Source organism: Anolis sagrei, chromosome 5 (assembly GCF_037176765.1).
Source record: "Anolis sagrei isolate rAnoSag1 chromosome 5, rAnoSag1.mat, whole genome shotgun sequence".
Classification (NCBI taxonomy): Eukaryota; Metazoa; Chordata; class Lepidosauria; order Squamata; family Dactyloidae; genus Anolis; species Anolis sagrei.
The window spans coordinates 93178557-93200023 of NC_090025.1; the positions used below are offsets into that span (position 1 = coordinate 93178557).

At 42.6% G+C, this 21467-nt stretch overlaps 1 protein-coding gene across 6 annotated transcripts in view; it reads right to left on the reverse strand.

The window, feature by feature from the left end:
* The window catches only part of FRMD4A (FERM domain containing 4A), a 511564-nt gene that overhangs the window by 201804 nt on the left and 288293 nt on the right, over positions 1-21467 (reverse strand). Inside the window, exon 1 of one of the 6 annotated variants that reach the window (XM_067468891.1) lies at positions 20982-21302. The exons of the other annotated variants lie outside the window; for them this stretch is intronic. The gene's annotated coding sequence lies outside the window, so the exon portion shown is untranslated. Of the gene's footprint in view, positions 1-20981; positions 21303-21467 lie in introns of those variants that run through there. 6 annotated transcript variants of the gene reach the window in all.

The following is a 21467-nucleotide window of genomic DNA, read 5'->3' on the forward strand; positions in this document are numbered from 1 at the left end:
GCTACTTTTGACAGACTTAGAAACAGACAATGTTGTTTTCCAATTGTATATATCACTATGATGACAACGACACAATGAATCCCATCTTGGGAGAAAGGTATGGTTACAAACTGAAAAAAATGAAGGAATGAAAATACACTGCAACAGCCCCGAAAAACTCTTTTTAATTAATATTTTCAACATGATTATCAGTTTCAACTTTTTCCAACTTTGGTGTTGTCTATTGTATTAACTGCATTTTTCTAACTCATATTTCAAGTTGCCTTGGATCTGTATATTCTCCACAACGGAGAGGGAACACTCATTGAGCCAATCTATGTGCCAGAGGACAAACGGGCACAAATAGGTCATTAGGAATAGGAATAGCAAAAACAGAACACTTCCGTATTCCCGGGCATTCTATCTCAGACCTCAGACCTTATTTGATGCCATATCAAATAAACAATTACAATTAAAACCAAACAATCAAAACCAGAATTATTAAAATCAACAATTAAAATCAGTTCCATGTTTACTCTATGCACTATTAGCCACAAAGATGTTTATTACATGATATGACCCCTGCTTTCTTAGGCCCCATCTACACTGCTATATAAAATACAGATTATCTGCTTTGAACTGGATTATATGGCAGTGTAGACTCATATAATCCAGTTCAAAGCAGATAATCTGGATTTTATATGACAGTGTAGATGGGGCCTTAGATATACAAGGTAGTCACATGTACATGGAAGTTATGTGTACATGGGAGACATACTGATTTCAGTGAGACTTGCTCTCATTCTCACAAAGTGGTTTAAAACCATTCTATTGTCACGGCTTTTTACTATGGAATCCTGAAGTCTCTCATTCTGCTAAAGCAGTGTTTCTCAACCTGGGAGTCAGGACCCTGAGGGGGTCGCAAGGGGGTGTCAAGAGGGGTCACAGAAGGGCATCAGAAAACATAGTATTTTCTGTTGGTCATGGGGAGGGGGGGTTCTGTGTGGGAAGTTTGGCCCAATTCTATCTTTGGTGGGGTTCAGAATGCTCTTTGAGTGTAGGTGAACTAGAAATCCCAGCAACTACAACTCCCAAATCTCAAGGTCTATTTTCCCCAAACTCCACCAGTGTTCACATTTGGGCATATTGAGGATCCATGCCAAGTTAGGTCCAGATCCATCATTGTTTGAGTCCACAGTGCTCTCTAGATGTAGGTGAATGACAACTCCAAAATTCAAGGTCAATGTCCACCAAACCCTTCCAGTATTTTGTGTTGGACGTGGGAGTTCTGTGGACCAAGTTTGGCTCAATTCCATCATTAGTGGAGTTCAGAATTCTCTTTGATTGTAGGTGAACTAAAAATCCCAGCAACTACATCACCTAAATGAGAAAATCAACCCTCCCCCCAATCCCACCAGCATTCAAATGTCGGTGTATCAGATATTTGTGCCAAATTTGGTCCAGTGAATGAAAATACATCCTGTATATCAGATATTTACATTACGATTCAAAACAGGAGCAAAATTACAGTTATGAAGTAGCAACGAAAGTAATATTATGGTTGGGGGTCACCACAACATGAGGAACTGTATTAAAGGGTCGCAGCATCAGGAAGGTTGAGAAGCACTGTGCTAAAGAACTCTAGCACTGTAATTCTCAGATTCTGTAGCAATAAATTCTATGTTTCTTCAGCCAACACCAAATCCTAGGATTCTGTAGGATGGAGCCATGCCAGTTAAAGTGGTATGGAACTGCTATACTTGTGTAGTGTAGCTACATTCAAGATTATGCTCCATGGCACAGAACAAAGTCCACGGAGACTGAAAATAGCATGTAGGGGGAAATACTATCCTAGAAACTTTGTTCTTGATACTTTCAGCAACTACAGAGAATTAAAAAAAAAGAGGTTTATACTCTAGCGTGAATTAAATATTCTATTTATATTTTACTAAAGTATATATCAGTTAGATTTTAAAATGCTGCTATGTTCTTTTCTTCTCCCCGTTTCTCCTGTTAAAGACACAACAGACTAATGTAGTTATTTCTTGGGAAAGGTAATACAGAGAGACTACTATTTGATTTCTTTTTTTTAAAAAGGGTGCATTCAATCACTCCATTACAAAGTAGCTCTTCAAAGTGATGTATGAACAATGCCTGAATCATTTTACATGAAGCACTTGAGCGAACTGGGCTCGAATCCACCACTCTTTATAACACAGCAATATGAGAATCTCCGACCTGAACAGTCTTGTGTCCATTGCCTTTGTTTGGTTTTTTAAAAGACTAGCTTTAGCCTTTTCCCTCTTTCATTTTCTAGTTGCTATGCCACATAATGGGTGCTGAGCTGTTTACACCAAATAGTTATTTAAATTACATGCATTTGTTGTTCAATGAACCAGGCCATCCTACTTTCCATCTCTCACAGCTTAATACTTGCCTCATGTTCATTTTAAAGGAAAATGCTATTTTCAATATAGAGTTTGGTACTTCAACATGTGACCAACCCGCTAGATTTTTGGGTAACATTCTCTATGGTGAACTCAATAATAATAATAATAATAATAATAATAATAATAATTTATTTATATACCACTCCATCTCCCCGAGGGGACTCAGAGTGGTTCCCAGGTAACATCACAATACATACAAAGTAAAAACAACATACCCATAAGATTATCAAAACAAAATATAAGCATAAAAATTGTCGCCATAACACACATATATTAAAAGTAATCCTGCTTGTTCAAAGCAATTAAAAATTTAAAAGGCCGGGCCAAGATTTATGCAAGCCCAAAAATTCTAGGGGGCCCGGGAATTAAGTGCAATGCTATGGCAGGTAACAAAAATATTAGGTACTGTGGCTGTTCATTCTGGGGACGATTAGAGGAAATGATCTGAGTAATTGGTAGGAAGAATAAGGCCATATTAGACAATGTGTAGGGCTGAGTTAGAACTGGTCATTTTCAAAGGCTTGTTGAAACCACCAGTTCTTCAAGCTCTTGCGAAAGGAGGGGAGGGATAGGGCCTGTCTTATTTCCCTTGGAAGGGTGTTCCAGAGGTGGGGGGCCACCACTGAGAAGGCGCTCTCTCTCGTCCCCACCAACCGCACATGAGACAGTGGTGGGACCGAGAGGAGGGCTATGTACAAGATCCACAACTGGGCCAGGAACATCCATATCAAGTTTGATTCTTTGTTTTTTATCCCTATCATCTAGGGCAGTGGTCCTCAACCTGTGGGTCCCCAGGTGTTTTGGCCTACACCTCCCAGAAATCACAGCCAGTTTATCAGCTGTTAGGATTTCTGGGAGTTGAAGGCCAAAACATCTGGGGACCCACAGGTTGAGAACCACTGATCTAGGGCTTTAAAACATGGGCTTAAAACTTGTGATTAAACCATATTTTTGTCAGATCAGATGTTCCACCATCCACCTTAATACTACAGATTCTTCTTACAGAGTCATCTCCAAGTGTCTAATATCTGTGCTCTAAGAAGCAGAAGAACTAAGCTCATTGATGCAGAGATGCAATTTCTTTTATGCCTGTCGGGCCCTTGAAGTTGTGTTGGGGAAAAAATAGGAATAAATTCCATCGTTAAGCTAATTAGAAAAGACTTGCTGAATCAACAGGGCAGACCTAAGTGTTGACTGACCAACTTCCCATTGATTCTCATGATTTTGGCTTTTGACAAAGGAGAACTTTACATTTATTTTAAGGCTTTCATCTCCTTTTAAGAATTGCTCTTATTTCAGGAATACTATACAAAGGGTGGAACTTATGCAGCACTCCAGATGTTGCATTGAAAGTCCCATCAATTCTAGCCAGTATAGGCAATTATGAGCAATTCTGGGAGCTAAAGGCCACCAGCATCTTCAGGTTTACATAGTTCTCAATTCTACTTTAAATCATAGAATCATAGAATCAAAGAGTTGGAAGAGACCTCATGGGCCATCCAGTCCAACCCCCTGCCAAGAAGCAGGAATATTGCATTCAAATCACCCCTGACAAATGGCCATCCAGCCTCTGCTTAAAAGCTTCCAAAGAAGGAGCCTCCACCACACTCCAGGGCAGAGAGTTCCACTGCTGAACAGCTCTCACAGTCAGGAAGTTCTTCCTAATGTTCAGATGGAATCTCCTCTCTTGTAGTTTGAAGCCATTGTTCCGCGTCCTAGTCTCCAAGGAAGCAGAAAACAAGCTTGCTCCCTCCTCCCTGTGGCTTCCTCTCACATATTTATACATGGCTATCATATCTCCTCTCAGCCTTCTCCTCTTCAGGCTAAACATGCCCAGTTCCCTAAGCCGCTCCTCATAGGGCTTGTTCTCCAGACCCTTGATCATTTTAGTCACCCTCCTCTGGACACATTCCAGCTTGTCAATATCTCTCTTGAATTGTGGCGCCCAGCATTATATCTCAGCATTATATCTATATATCCTTTTAGATGGCTGTCAACAGGTAAATGTCAGAAATCTATATAAATAAAAATGTAATATTCATTTGTGGGATTAACATAACTCAAAAACCACTGGACAAATTGCCACCAAATTTGGCCACAAGACACCTACTAATCCAAGGAATGACCATCACTCAAAAAATGATTTTGACATTTGGGAGTTGTAGTTACTGGGATTTATAGTTTACCTACAATCAAAGAGCATTCTGAATTCCACCAATGACAGAATTGGGCCAAACTTCCCACACAGAACCCCCATGACCAACAGAAAATACTTAAGGCTATCCAGTTCAACTCTCTTCACCAGAGCAAGAAAACATAATCAAAGCCCTCCTGACAAAGAGCCATTCAGCGATAGATAGATAGATAAATAGATATGATTCACACACCCACAGATATACTATCATGGACTTGAAAGGGACCCTAAAGAAGAACAATAATATGTTGCATGTTCCTGAGTAGGCAAACCAGACAATCTCTACATCAACACTGACAAAGAAACAGCAAGAAATACTGTTTACCCACAAGCATAAAGAAATTACATATATTAGCAACCAACACTTTCGCATTATTTTCCAGATCACCAGACAGGGCCACAGTAACGCATGGTAGAGGATGGCTATAGTAAGCAATAAATCCATCTCATCTTCTGTTCTAGAACATTCTACATTATGCCTGATTTCATCATGTTTTGACCTGTTTATAACTGTATATATCTGGTCAAGATATTAGGTGCAATATATTATGTCTATTTGCACCTAATATCTTGACCAGAAATGCATAGTTTGAGGCATCTTCAGTAACTGTGTTTAAAAACCGAGAGCAGGGCCTCCCCAGACGATCTTAAGAGACCTAGATTGTTCATAGGGAGATATGTGTTCGGATAGGTAAGCCGGGCCAGAACCTTAGAAGTTATCATGAAAATACTTGAGAGTGAAGGTGCAAATTTAATCTTAATCAGCTTTTGGGAACTTCTGCCCACCCAGATCCTTCTCCAGCCTCCACTGAGCTGGACTGCGGATTGCAATAACTAACCATGTAAGATATACAGGACACTGGAAATAAAGCACAGAATAGTTGTCTGTCCTTGGCTTGCTTTTCCCCCATAGAGAATTACAGGGAGAGCTAGGAGGAATTATTTTTTTTGGACCACAACCTCAGAATACCCAACTGCCATGGCCACTGCATCTTAGAATCATAGAATCATAGAGCTGGGAGAGCTCATGGGCCATCCAGTCCAACCCCCTGCCAAGAAGCAGGAAAACTGCATTCAAAGCACCCCTGACAGATGGCCATCTAGCCTCTCTTTAAAAACCTCCAAAGAAGGAGCCTCCATCACACTCCAGGGCAGAGAGTTCCACTGCTGAATGGCTCTCACAGTCAGGAAGTTCTTCCTCGTGTTCAGATGGAATCTCCTCTCTTGTAGTTTGAAGCCATTGTTCCGTGTCCTAGTCTCCAGGGAAGCAGAAAACAAGCTTGCTCCCTCCTCCCTGTGACTTCCTCTCACATATTTTATACATGGCTATCATATCTCCTCTCAGCCTTCTCTTCTTCAGGCTAAACATGCCCATGTATGTTCAACTACTCCAGTCCAGATACATGCTAAAAGTGCTCAAGTGCCTCCCCACAAATGTATTTTCTTATTTATTATGGGAATTCCCATTCCTGACTTTGCACAGTTTCCCAGGGTGACTAACTCTCATAGCCTCCAGAGAAACCCATGTTGTTTCGATTATGCAATATCGTCAAAAGCCCATTTATTAGCAATTTGGTCAATGCCATTTAACACATTTATTGGATAAGGACAAAAACGTATTAAAAATATACAACAGTAAAAGGTTCCCTGCGTGGTATTACATATAAAATGATTAATGTGTGTGTTCCATTGTAAACACTAAGCCATCAACAGAGGTAGTCAGTTGCAAAACAATTTACTGAACTATGCTAACATTTCTGCCAGATGCTCAATTTGTAGAGGGTATATCAGAAATCAGAGCTTAATTCAAATACCATCTTCCCTGGTCTCAGCAAAATCCCTCTCAAATATGTGCTTACTCTCTCTCTCTCTCTGGCTCTCTCCCTACCTCTTTCTCTCTTGCACAGAGTAAAGGCTGCTATTGATATTATCACCTTGTGGTTGATGTGGCGAAAAGAAATGTCTGTAAGTGGGTGGCAGCGGTAATACATTTCTTCCTGTCTACAAGGGTTCTGAAGCACTGCATCACAAACAGAAAGCAAGGGTAAAGAAAGTATCCCAGCCACAAATGTTTACTTGGTAGAGGAAAAACAGTTTTAAACAAACAAAAGAAAACTCTATAGAGAGTAAGCCAAACCCCAGACTTCAAGAAAGTGGACTACTGGCAAATTTGAGTGGGTGGTACTACAGAGATTAGTATCATCACCAGGCATGTAGCCGGGGGGGGGGGGGGGGGGGGGGCTCGGGGGGGCTTCAGCCCCCCCCCGAAATTCTCATGGTGGTTCGCGAAAAGGCCTTACTGGTGCATTATTTAAACTGTTATGTTTATTCATATCATGATCTGATCACCATACTCAATATATCCCATATGCATGGGGGTATTGGGGTAATGATACAAAAGGTTTGCTAGGCTAGACCCTCTTTCACTCAGACTCAGCCCCCCCCGAAACTCAGCCCCCCCCGAAACCCCCCCTGAAAATTTTTTTAGCCCCCCCCCCGAAACGAAATCCTGGCTACGGGCCTGATCATCACAGTAGTATCCAAGATGTGAATGGGATTTAAGGAGATCCATAGAATTTTATTTCCAACCACTGCTTTTATCCCGTGTCAGTGATATGAGATAAAACAGTATTGAAGCTGTTGGGCAGAACTGATAAGTTTTGTAGTCTAGGTAGCTGTTACTGTGGAACATACTCCTATGAAAACAAGTGCATTATTTTTTTTCCAGAAAGACCCACACTTTTGGATTGGTAGGAAGAATATGTAGCTACACAAATGTACACACACAGACCTCACAACCTCTGAGGATGCCTGCCATAGATGCAGGTGAAACATCAGGTGAGAATGCTTCTGGAACATGGCCATACATGGCAAAATGTTTTGTTGTTGTTCATTCGTTCAGTCAGTTCCGACTCTTCGTGACCTCATGGACCAGCCCACATCAGAGCACCCTGTCAGCCATCACCACCCCCAGCTCCTTCAAAGTCAAGCCAATCACTTCAAGGATACCATCCATCCATCTTGCCCTTGGTCGGCCCCTCTTCCTTTTTCCTTCTATTTTCCCCAGCATAACTGTCTTTTCTAAGCTTTCCTGTCTTCTCATTATGTGGCCAAAATACAGGGTTAGTCAAAATGAATAGGCCAATAAGAAAATTAAACACACATATTATTGGCCTATTCATTTTGACTAACCCTGTACTTCATCTTTGCCTCTACTATCCTTCCTTCCAGTGAGCAGTCGGGCTTTATTTCCTGAAGTATGGAGTGATTGGATCTTCTGGCGGTCCAAGACACTCTCAGAACTTTCCTCCAATACCACAGTTCAAAAGCATCTATCTTCCTTCGCTCAGCCTTCCCTATGGTTCAACTCTCAAATTCATAGGTGAATACAGGGAATACCATTGCTTTTACTATGCGGATCTTTGTTGGCAATGTGATGTCTCTACTCTTCACTATTTTACAGCTACACAAATGTTGCTTGTACTCAGCCTGGATTCTTAGTCCTGGCCCTTAATCCTGGAAGGTGGCATCTTATATACTTCCAATACTAGAATCATGTCTCTAGATTGAAAAAAAAGCCTTCTCAAGTACTGTTGCAGATACACACAATTCACTCAAAGATCTGTGGCTCAAATCTTCATTTAGAAACATTCAAAACTTCCCACCTTTTAAATTCCTGAATAAAATGTGCACTTTCTTGTACATTTCTATTGCACTTCGTTCTTTTGGGAGATCTTTTTTGATGGATTACAGTTTCAGGAATCCTTACTTTAGATGGGAAGATTTAAAGGGTCCTTTTGGCTGTGTGCCCTGGGGAACTCATCAACTGCAACCCAGACTAGATAAGAGAATGGTGTGGATGGCGTTGACTTCAAATTAGTCATTAAACGAGTTCTAGTTGGATGCTGTTTCTCCTAAAGTTTCAGAGGATTCTTGCAGACTTTTACTAATTTCGGGAAATAAACATTTGCCAGAAAACACTGGGCTGCTGCTGGGTAACTGATGTTTAATGTTCACATTCTTTTCCTGGTTCTGATTATTTCTTGCACTGTTATTTTTATTGGGTTTTTGAATTGTATCATTAAAAAACAGCAAGATGATTCCACAACCGTCATGTCTAACTGGCTGCCGTCCAGTTCCAAGCACAATTCAAAGTGCTGGTCTTGACCTATAAAACCCTATACCTTCCCGAATGTATCTCCTTCTACGTCCCACCTCGGAGTTTAAGATCTTCTGGGAAGGCCCTGCTCTTGGCTCGCGCTGGGCGGGGACGAGGGACAGGGCCTTCTCGGTAGTGGCCCCTGCCTGTGGAATTCACTCCCTGGTGAAATTGGATTATTGACATCCCTCCTTTCCTTTAGAAAGAAGTTAACAACATGGATGTGGGACCAGGCCTTTGGGTGATCTTGCTGACAATGACAGTGGCAATTATGACAATTGCTATGGAAATAGACTATGGACAGGGTACAAATTTCTGAAATAAATAAATAAATAAATAATGCATACATTTGATCTTGTTTGCAACCGAATTTTAAATCCCCCCAAATTACAGGAGTAGTGGGGTTAGCTCCACCTCCCTCAACTACAAGTGGCAGATCCTAAAAACATAAAAAAGAACACTGCAGGGAGTGACCGGCTTTAAATATTTGGAAAGGTGGAAATAAAGAGACCTACTGATACTTAAATATTTACTGTAGATACAGGTGCACAGATCTTCATTGTGTATCTGTCCCAAGCCCCACTGCTACCATTTCAAACTAGTTTCAGTAGACAAACATGGCAGGGCATGAAAAGACGTTTGTGCTCAGTTACATTTTAAAGGACAGGCACATGCTGATGCTGTAGGATGAAGCTGTTGTTTGCTTTGCAGATTTAGGGAAGCCAATTGAAAATGCTGCCATGAAAGTTTCTGAGTGCTGGATTTTGTGCTGAATCTGAGGTCTCTTTGCTTGTCACGGCAGTTTTGCACAGCTTCCATGGCTTTTACAAATGCACACTGGAAAGATCAGGTCTGGATTTCTTTTCTTCACTGTCTGACAGCAGCTCCTGGCTAAATAACTGCGAAATATTTCAAGTACTCTGGATACTGCTGTGCCAAATATTCTTCAGTGTTTATCATCTGTTAGAAAGGAGGGATTATTTGAGATATATTTGAGACCCCACTCCCTAAAAACAAACACTCTATGCACGATATTAATTTTCTTTCATCCTCTTTGGATATCCCGGTCCTGCTACTGCTGGGGGGAAAGGGCCACCTAATACGTCTCCCTTCTTACATGAGTGTGTGGGTGGCCATTCCCAACCAAATATTACAGAGTGAATGGGATGCTGCTGCAGTTTGACACAGCCATTCGCATCGGATTACCCAGTGATGTCAGCAAGGGAAATGTAAATGAATGAGGAAACCTTTTCATAAGGAATGCTGAAAGTCTGAGGACAGAAAAGCTGCTCTTGTTACTGCCAACAACATTTGCCAGAAGAAGAGGAGGGAAACGATAATGACGTGACTGTTATTGTGGTAGTGAACAGCTCAAGCTGAGTTCTAATGCTGGCCATGCCAACAATCAAAGCATATCAGTCAAGACACCACCGGGAGCCCCCAGTGGTGCAGTGGGTTAAGCCCCTGTGCCAGCAGGACTGAAGACCAACAGGTCACAGGTTCGAATCCGGGGAGAGAGCGGATGAGCTCCCTCTATCAGCTCCAGCTCCTCATGCGGGGACATGAGAGAAGCCTCCACAAGGATGATAAAACATCAAAACATCCAGGCATCCCCTGGGCGACGTCCTTGCAGACGGCCAATTCTCTCACACCAGAAGCGACTCGCAGTTTCTCAAGTTGCTCCTGACACGACAAAAAAACAAACAAACAAAACAACAACAAAAATCCCCAAAAACCCTGGGCAATTAACACACTCTTTAACCATTTCGCATAGTGGCCTCCTCCCCCCACCTCCAAAATTAGTCTGCTGTTGCTTTTGATGTTTGTTTATTATTGATTGTGCTATTTTATGCTGTTTTAATTTGGTATACTTCTGTTTTTAATTGTGTGTTGCTTTGGGCTTGGCCCCATGTAAGCCGCCAAGAGTCCCTTCGGGGAGATGGAGGCGGGATAGGAAAATAAGTTTCTTCTTCTTCTTCTTGAGCCTTAGAGGAAGGCAAAGGAAATCCTTCTCCAAACAAAGTTTCCCAAGAAACTCCATGATAGGCTCACATCAAGGCCACCATAAGTCAGAAATGACTTGAAGGCAACAACAACAACAAAGGAGGTACATAACCCTCCAGATTCTGCTCAACTGCAACTGCAGCTGTTGTCTATGCTGGCTAGTGCTTCAGTTCAACAATAGCTGTAGAGACCCAAAATGTCCACGCCAATTTAGTCAGTGAGAGAAATGGAAAGGAATAAAGCTCTTATTTCCAAAGAGGATGAGAATTCAGATTTTTTGAGTAACAGAATTCCAATGTGCACATGCAGGGGATGGAAGAGCGTTTTCCCCCTTCATAACAGGATTATTTGCTATGTTTACATTTTATTTCAGGGTTTTACAATTTGTTGTTGGAATTGCTTGGCTGTGTGTCACTTGTAACTGTCAGAAGTCAAACTATTTTGAGTTAGATTCTTTGATTTTTTGAGAAATTATATTATATGGGACACTTCTTCCAGTAGCAACCACGCTGAAGCCTTCCTGACACACTGAATATAGGGCAGTGGTTCTCAACCTGGAGTCCCCAGATGTTTTTGGCCTACAACTCCCAGAAATCCCAGCCAGTTTACCAGCTGTTAGGATTTCTGGGAGTTGAAGGCCAAAACACCTGGGGACCCACAGGTTGAGAACCACTGATATAGGAGATATATATATATATAGTGTTAGGAGCGACTTGAGAAACTGCAAGTTGCTTCTGGTGTGAGAGAGTTGGCCGTCTGCAAGGACATTGCCTAGGGGGCGCCCGGATATTTTGATGTTTTATCATCCTTGTGGGAGGCTTCTCTCATGTCCCCTCATGAGGAGCTGGAGCTGATAGAGGGAGCTCATCCACCTCTCCCCGGATTCAAACCTGTGACCTGTTGGTCTTCAGTCCTGCCGGCACAAGGGTTTAACCCACTGCACCACCGGGGGCTCCATTTAGGGGATATATGAAAGTGTGCGTATTTTTGAGTACTGCTGGCAGCTTGGGAATCCCAAGCTGTATGCGAACTACAACTAAACTTTTGCCAATACAATAGAAACAAATAGTTGCTCTATATATGTTTTGGATAGGTTGATATTATTACCAGGCCAATTAGATTTAATACAGATGATCAAGATAGTTTTAAATGGTGTATTTTAATATTAAGATAAATGTTTTTAATGTTTATGTGTACATATAAGAATTTTTGTCCTGGCATTCAATGTTTGCCGTGTATATGCTGTGCTCCACCCTGAGTCCCCTTCAGGGTGAGAAGGGCGGAATATAAATGTTTTAAAATAAATAAATAAATAAATAATTTTTAAGTCGTCGTTTTAAAAATTCAAATGTTTCTGACATTATACTGTGTCTGCAATTCTCATTTTAAAAATTAGACCCACAGATCTTATGAAAGTAATATATGTACATGGTCACGCACCAATGGGAACAAATGGAACTGCTCAAAAGCCAGTTTAATAAGTGCCTATTCAGTCCCACACATCAAAGCTTACTGGACCAATGACACATTGCCATCTGTACCAATCTCTTCAGTCCTTAATCAGTCAGTCCCCCAGACCTTGTCAGACTGCAGTGCCCATCATCCTCCACCATTGGCTATGTTACCGAGAGCTGCTGGGACTTGTATTCCAAATACATCTAAAAAGCCACATGAATCCATCCATCGCTTGAGGCAGAAATCATAGACCAAATAACCATAGCTATTCTTGGCTTGAAAATGAGACCAGCAGATGGTGTCCAGGTGTGCACACATTTGGGAAATAGACTTCCAAAGTAGGATTTTTGAGCAGGAATGGTGCAATCTCAACACTAAGGTACTTGGCATCCCATTCTCCCTGATTAATTTTAGTCAGCTTTCCAAATAGCTACTGTAAGGTAATTCCAGGTTCCATTCATATCAGTGGGATTCAGACATGCTTTCTCCACTATGTCCCCTTTCGTCTGTTGCTTTTTAAGTCCACTAGTTCTGTAGCTCACGTCTTGTGATCCAAATATTTGCTTAAGATAGCTAAGCCACTATTGGACCATCTATTATGACCATAAAAAATTACGTACCAGGTTAAAATTCAGCAAAAAGAATAGTGTTTCTTTTTGCTAACTTGTCCTCAGCCTCATTCCTCAACCAGAGAAATTAAATAAATGAAAAAGAAGAGGTTGTAATATTTAATCAACTCAAAACTTTAAGCTAATGAAGCATATTTCCCTAATTAATCAAACAGCAGAATTTTAAAAATAAAATTTTAATCCAACCCACTTGTAAAAATTGGAATGGGAAACACCATCTTAAAAATGCATTCTTCCCCAAGGCACACTCCAGGGAATACCTCTTCTAAGATTAATATCATTGCTTTACTCAAACATTATAAAAAACAAAGGAAGTATACTGTGTGCTCTAAAACTATCTCAAGATCCTTTTGCACAATGCCTGTTTATATATAAAGGTGTTTACTTGCCAGTGGAAGGAGAGCAGAGAAGGGGCCAGCCTAGCTTTGCATGAGAGGGAACTCAATAGTCTGAAAACAGCAATCAAAAATATTCTCTCACATATCCTCATGGTGACAATGATGGAGATATGACAGAGTGCTCTTTCAAGGATTTTAAGACATGGATCATATAAGAAGATTCCAAAGTGGAATCCACGACATGCGAGTGTGGAGAAGAGCAAACCACTGACCACCTGCTGCAATGCAACCTGAGCCCTGCCACATGCACAATGGAGGACCTTCTTGCAGCAACACCAGAGGCACTCCAAGTGGCCAGATACTGGTCAAAGGACATTTAATCAACTACCAAGTTTGCAAACTTTGTGTTTTTTATCTGTTTGTTTGTTTTGTTCTGTTAGAAATGTAATTCTAGGGTCTGGTTGCCCCTGACACGATAAATAAAATATAAGAAGATATGGTTTTTTCAGATTGTCTAGACCTGAGTCATCTTCGAGCTGACATGGGCGGGATAGAAATAGTGTAAATAAATAAATAAATAAATAAAATAAGCCACGTGGTTTTTCAGATTATCTGGACCTAAGAACCATACATATGACCAAGAAAGTTTCAGAACAGTTTCCAAAGAGAGTGCTACAAAGAGCGAGTCACAGTAAATAATAATAATAATAATAATAATAATAATAATAATAATACTTTATTTATACCCCGCCACCATCTCCCTAAGGGGACTCGAAGTGGCTTACATGAGGCCAAGCCCAACAACACATCAATTAAAACAACAAACAATAAGCAAATAAAACAATACAATTAATATAACTCACATATAGACAATAACATGTAGAGATTTAAAAACCTATGGCCGGGCCAGATGTAATAGTTAAAATTTTAAAAATAAACGCTGGACATGAACAGAGGTAGGATGTATCTAGTAGGAGGGTTTTAAAAGAAATGTAGGGAGAGCAACCCAACAGGTGATTAAAGTGCTAGGAAAAGTTTGTAATTTCTTAACAATTTACTCTTCACTTAGCTGGTAAGAATAGGTAGTGAAAAACATCTCAGCTGAGTAGCTTATTCCTCGCTACTGTGTTTAGTGAATTAGAACTGAGAATCTTACTCTTTTTGGCAGCATGGAGCCTAGCATATGAAGCAGCGATTCCATATTACCAATGTGCGAAATGTTATATTGATTGGTAAGAAACCTATGGTAACAAACAAAGCAACTTTCCAGGGGTTTGAAGAAACACTATTATAGTCTCTAATATACTATAGAGAAATAGCAACCGTGTTTACAAAGCCACCTTGGTAGTTATTTCTTCCCAATGTGCCAGGGACAGATACTATATTTGTGCCCATTGGCTACTAGCATTTCATTTTTCCAGGAAGCTCAACATGAATTGGCAACTTATGCCTGGCGGACCAAAAGATCACCACTGTGAGTAGCACTGCTTGAGAAAGAAACGTGGTTTCCCATGACAACTCTTTAGAAACTTCAGAATTCATAAGTTAAAAGTATTACACACTGCCATATAAAGAAGCTTTGCAAACAAATGCCACTCTCTGCCCAGCTGTGGCCTGTGTTTGCAATACCATACATTTAAAACAAGAGGGAAATACAAGAACTATTCCTGATTTAACGCTTGCCTATCCCACCCACTGTTCTTTTTGTGACTTCAGGTTAGCTAAGCGGCCTCAGTTCACACTTTTATTGGCAAACATGTTACAGCTGTACGCCACAAACTGTATGCTATACAGTATACAACAGGGCTTCCTTTTTGTTAACACAGTCTCACTCACTGGGTACATGTGGGGAAACCTTGACTGATCATGGCTACCTGGTAAAAAGTATATAAAGTATGAAGAGTCCTTCAAGAACATGTCAAACTTTATTAGTTTAAGCCAGTGTTTCTCAACCTTCCTAATGCCCTGACCCCTTAATAAGTTCCTCATATTGTGGTGACCCCCCAACCATAAAATTATTTTCGTTGCTACTTCATAACTGTAATTTTGCTACTGTTATGAATCGGAATGTAAATATCTGATATGTAGGATGTATTTTAATTCACTGGACCAAATTTGGCACAAATATCCAATACGCCCAAATCTGAATGCTGGTGGGGTTGGGGGAAATTGATTTTGTTATTTGGGAGTTGTATTTGCGGGGATTTATAGTTCACCTACAATCAAAGAGCATTCTGAACCCCACCAACAATGGAATTGAACCAAACTTGGCATACAGAGCTCCCATGACTGAAAGAAAATACTGGGAGGGTTTGGTGGGCATTGACCTTGAGTATTGACATGCGGGACAAAATGCACGTCAAGAATAGGGCTCCACAGTCACCTATGGACCCACCAGCACACTGATCTTGGATGACTATCCTACTCGGACAACGAGGGATTGCCTAAATAAGTAAGATGTCTGTAACTCAGGGACTGCCTATATTTGTTTTTGGCAACTTTGCAGCTGGAGTTCTTTAATTTAAGACACCACGAGTTGAGCTTGAGATTTTTAATGGGTATAATAGACACCAGGGGTCCACAAACTTTTTAAACAGAGGGTCACATCACAGTCCCTCAAACTGTTGGAGGGCCGAATTACAATTTGAAAAAAATGAATGAATTTCGCTGCCCAAAACAGTAAAAAACAAATACGTGGGCAGCTCGACCCATTACGCAAAGTAAGCATTTGCAGTATAGTTGATTTTGCCCAAGGGCGCCCTTGAGGCGCTTTTGGGGGAAAATAGACCTTGACAAATGCAAGATACTTCACTTTGGCAGGAAAAACGAAATGCAAAGATACAGAATGGGGAGCAATGCCTGGCTTGAGAGCAGTATGTGTGAAAAAGATCTTCGTGGACAACAAGTTAAACATGAGCCAACAATGTGATGTGGCAGCAAAAAAAGCCAATGGGATTTTGGCTTGCATCAATAGGAGCATAGTGTCTAGATCTAGGGAAGTCATGCTACCCCTCTATTCCGCTTTGGTTAGACCACACCTAGAATATTGTGTCCAATTCTGGGCACCACAATTCAAGAGAGATATTGACAAGCTGGAATGTGTCCAGAGGAGGGTGACTAAAATGATCAAGGGTCTGGAGAACAAGCCCTATGAGGTGTGGCTTAAGGAGCTGGGCATGTTTAGCCTGAAGAAGAGAAGGCTGAGAGGAGATATGATAGCCATGTATAAATATGTGAGAGGAAGCCACAGGGAGGAGGGAGCATGCTTGTTTTCTGCTTCCCTGGAAACTAGGACGCAGAACAATGACTTCAAACTGCAGGAAAGGAGATTCCATCTGAACATGAGGAAGAACTTCCTGACTGTGAGAGCCATTCAGCAGTGGAACTCTCTGCCCCAAAGTGTGGTGGAGCCTCCTTCTTTGGAAGCTTTTAAACAGAGGCCGGATGGCCATCTGTCAGGGGTGATTTGAATGTAATATTCCTGCTTCTTGGCAGGGGGTTGGACTGGATGGCCCATGAGGTCTCTTCCAACTCTTTGATTCTATGATTCTATATGCGAGTTGTAGTTACTGGGATGTATAGTTCACCTATAATCAAAGAGCATTCTGAACTCCACCAATGATGGAATTGAACCAAATAGGGCACACGAACTCCCACGATGAACAGAAAATATATATCAGTGATTGGTTGGGGGGGCGCCACAATACTGTTTGCTTACTATTGAAAATTACCTCTGCGTGGAAATCACAAGCAAGGCCACGCAGCAGCAGATGATACAAAGGGGTTAAAGTGTTTTGTAACTGTAACCTGAATAACATTTGCCACACCATACAAGAACTGACCTGCTGCAGGAATATACAATCTTGTGTAGGCAAACTTGAGTCAGAAAATGTTAGAACAAGTAGCTAGAAACTGCATGCACTCCTCCTGCCAACAAATAAACAATATTGCCACGGTCAGCAGCCCTGGGTGCCGAATTAGTGTGAAGTCAGCTATTCATGCAGCAGCCAGCATTTTGGGCCTGATGCCATTCCCCACAAAAGCGGGGGAAATAAAACCCAGCCCTGCAAATCAGCATCCGTTCTGGGGCTTGGTTGTCGGGGGATCGAGCTAAGGAAAGCCCATTCTGGTATATAAACCAGAAATGGCATAGTTTGTGAAACAGATTTGAGGGTGGGGAGCAGATACACATGAATCCAAATTAAACCCGATGCAGTCGGTGATGTTACACCCCTCCTGTTGCCTGCCAAAGGCAGAGTGCAGACATGCTTCAGGAATCAAGGCCGGTCCTTTTGACAAATCACAGCAATGAATGGCAAAGTGGAAAGCAGAGCCCACCTCTCTGCACAGACAATGTCATACATTCACACAAATGTGCTCCCGTTCGTTTTTTTTTTTTAAATAAAGGGGCCTCAGCCATCTGGACTTGTTGTGCCTACAATTCCCCATTCTTGGAGGGGGAGGGGTTGAGCCCTGACAAATTGCTCACTTGCCTGCATCTGTATCATCAAACCGAGGCTATTAATAGAAACAATTGTGTCTTTCATGGAAATTCTGCATCCTACTTTTTGGCATTGATGGTTCAGGAAGGACTGATTAAGACAGTGGCTCTCAACCTTCCTAATGCCGCGACCCCTTGATACAGTTCCCCATGTTGTGGTGACCCCCAACCATAAAATTATTTTCGTTGCTACTTCATAACTGTAATTTTGCTACTGTTATGAATTGTAATGTAAATATAATGTACATTTGGCACAAATACCTGATACGTCCAAATTTGAATGCTGGTGGGGTTGGGGGCGGGATTGATTTTGTCATTTGGGAGTTGCTGGGATTTATAGTTAACCTGCAATCAAAAAGCATTCTGAACTCCATCAATGATGGAATTGAACCGAATTTGGCACCCAGAATTCCCATGACTAACAGGAAATACTGGAAGGGTTTGGTGAGCACGGGCCTTGAGTTCTGGAGTTGTAGTTCACTTACATCCAGACAGCACTATGGACTCAAACAATGACAGATCTGAACCAAACTTGGAACAAATACTCAATATGACTGTGAGAGCCATTCAGCAGTGGAACTCTCTGCCCCTGAGTGTGGTGGAGGCTCCTTCTTTGGAAGCTTTTAAACAGAGGCTGGATGGCCATCTGTCAGGGGTGATTTGAATGCAATATTCCTGCTTCCTGGCAGGGGGTTGGACTGGATGGCCCATGAGGTCTCTTCCAACTCTTTGATTTTATGATGCTATGAAATGTGAACACTGGTGGAGTTTGGGGAAAATAGACCTTGACGTTTGGGAGTTGTAGTTCATCTACATTACCGATTACCGATTGTATGTGTTTTTATGGTTGGAAAGCGGTCTGAGTCCCTCAAAAGAGGTGAGAAGGTCGGTATATAAAACTCTGAAATAAATAAATAAATAATACATCCAGACAACACTGTGGACTCAAACAATGATAGATCTGAACCAAACTAGTGAAGTTGGGGAAAATAGGCCTTGACGTTTCGGAGTTGTAGTTACTGGGATTTATAGTTCACCTACAATCAAATAGCATTCTGAACCCCACAACTGACAGAATTGGGTCAAACTTCTCACACAGAACCCCAATGCCCAACAGAAAATACTGTGTTTTCTGATGGTCTATGGCAACTTCTCTGACACCCCCTCATGACCCCCTCAGGGGTCCCGACCCCCAGGTTGAGAAACACCGGATTAAGACAACAGGGAAAGAAAACAACCTCATGAGGGAGATGCAATGGCAAGCATGTGCGAGAGGATGCAGCAAGGATTGCCAAAAAGTACTGGAAGGGTTTGGTAGGCATTGACCTTGAGTATTGGAGTTGTAGTTTACCTACATCCAGAAAGCACTGTGGATTGAAACAATGATGTATCTGAACAAAACTTGGCAGGAATATTCAATATGCTCAAATGTGAACATTGGTGGAGTTGGGGAAAATATATTTTGTCATTTGGGAGTTGTAGTTGCTGGGATTTATAGTTCACCTATAGGGGGAAGGCATAACTGAATGGATGGAAAACAACTTTCCTATGGCAGTGCAGGAGAAAAGAATACTGGGTTGTTGTAGGCATTTGACACAGTATTCTCTCCTGACGTTTCACCTCCATCTATAAGGAGCCCCAGGTGGCGCAGTGGGTTAAACCCCTGTGCCGGAGGACTGAAGACCGACAGGTTGCAGGTTTGAATCCGGGGAGAGCGTGGATGAGCTCCCTCTATCAGCTCCAGCTGCTCATGCGGGGACATGCGAGAAGCCTCCCACAAGGATGGTAAAACATCAAAAACATCCGGGCGTCCCCTGGGAAACGTCCTTGCAGACGGCCAATTCTCTCACACCAGAAATGACTTGCAGTTTCTCAAGTCGCTCCTGACACGACAAAAAAAACCCAAAAAAAAAAAAAAAACCCTGCATCTATGGTAAGCATCCTCAGAACCTCTGTGGATGCTTGCCATAGATGCAGGCGAAACGTCAGGAGACAGAGCAGTAGCCAGGATTTTGTTTCGGGGGGGGGGGGGGGCTGAGTTTGTTTGGGGGGGGGCTGAGTCTGAGTGAAAGAGGGTCTATCCTAGCAAACCTTTTGTATCGTTACCCCAATATACCCCATGCATATGTGATATATTGAGCATGGTGATCAGATCATGATATGAATAAACGTAACAGTTTAAATAATGTACCAGTAAGGCCTTCTCGTGGACCACCATCAGAATTTCGGGAGGGGGGGGGCTGAAGCCCCCAAGCCCCCCCACTGGCTACATGCCTGTCAGGAGAGAATACCTCTAGAACATGGCCATATAGCCCAAAAAACCTATAACAACCCAGTGATTCCAGCTATATTTTTTGTCGTGTCAGGAGCGACTTGAGAAACTGCAAGTCGCTTCTGGTGTGAGAGAATTGGCCATTTGCAAGGACGTTGCCCAGGGGACGCCCGGATGTTTTGATGTTTTGTCATCCTTCTGGGAGGCTTCTCTCATGTCCCTGCACGAGGAGCTGGAGCTGATAGAGGGAGCTCATCCGTGCTCTCCCTGGATTCGAACCTGCGACCTGTCGGTCTTCAGTCCTGCCAACACAGGGGTTTAACCCACTGCGCCACCAGGGGCTCCTATGTCCCCGCATGAGGAGCTGGAGCTGATAGAGGGAGCTCATCCGTGCTCTCCTCAGATTCGAACCTGTGACCTGCCGGTCTTCAGTCCTGCCAAGATAGGGGTTTAACCCACTGTGCCACCGGGGGCTCCTATTCCAGCCATGAAAGCCTTCAACAATGAAAGGAATATGGTCTGAATGGAGGGGAAGGCAACGTTCATCCTTTGGGAAGTCCTAAGCCATGCAAAAAATGCACCGAAGACATCCACTGCCATATAAAAATTGAGTTGATCTGCTTTAAACTGGATTATCTGGTGGTGTGGACTAATATAATCCAGTTCAAAGCAGATAATGTGTATCTGAATTAAAATGCAGTGTCGAAGGGCGATAGATATGGATTATATGGCAGGGTAGAAGGGATCTGGGGTGCAAAACAGCAGAGATGAAGAACAAGCATCATCACATCATGGCTTGTTTGGAATGGAAACACACCCAAAAATCCCACCCTTCCTGCCACCGCCCTTCCCAATTACAACAACCCCCACCTCCCAATCCCCCCCTGAAAATAAACCTAGAAGATCCACAAAAGCTAAGGTTTTCCTCTGCTTTCTAGCAAAGAAAGGGCTGACATCATGAAGCAGCAGCCCAGTGCTGAGACAAAGGCACGCGCCTTACCTTCCTCCTTCCAGCTCAGCCGGAGCAGCAGCAGCAGCAATTCAGGCAAAAAAGCATCCCATGCAATCCAGGAGAAGGAGGCCTTTTTGGCCTAAGAGGAGGCAGCAGCATCCATTTCTGAGGGCTGCCTCCTCTCTGTGGTTTGCTAGCAGTCAGGCACAGCCCTTTCTCTGGCGCTGGGTTGCTGCTTCTCCTCCTCCTTCTCTGCCTCCCTCCCTTTGCAAGGAGCTGCTACCACATCTCGACTAACGGTCCCTCCCGGCGACCCTGGCGGGGCTCCAGCATCCTCCTCCTCCTGCTGCTGCTCCAGGGCGGGCCCCCCTTCCTCCCTCTCTCCCTCCCTTTCGTGGGCTGCCCAGGCTCCCTCCCTTCCCCTCCTTCTCCCCGAGAGGCGTTGATTTGTCAAGGCTCCGCTGCAGACACAACACACATGTTCCAGGAGGTCGAGGAGGAGGAGGAGGAGGAGGAGGGAGGCGTGCCTGGATC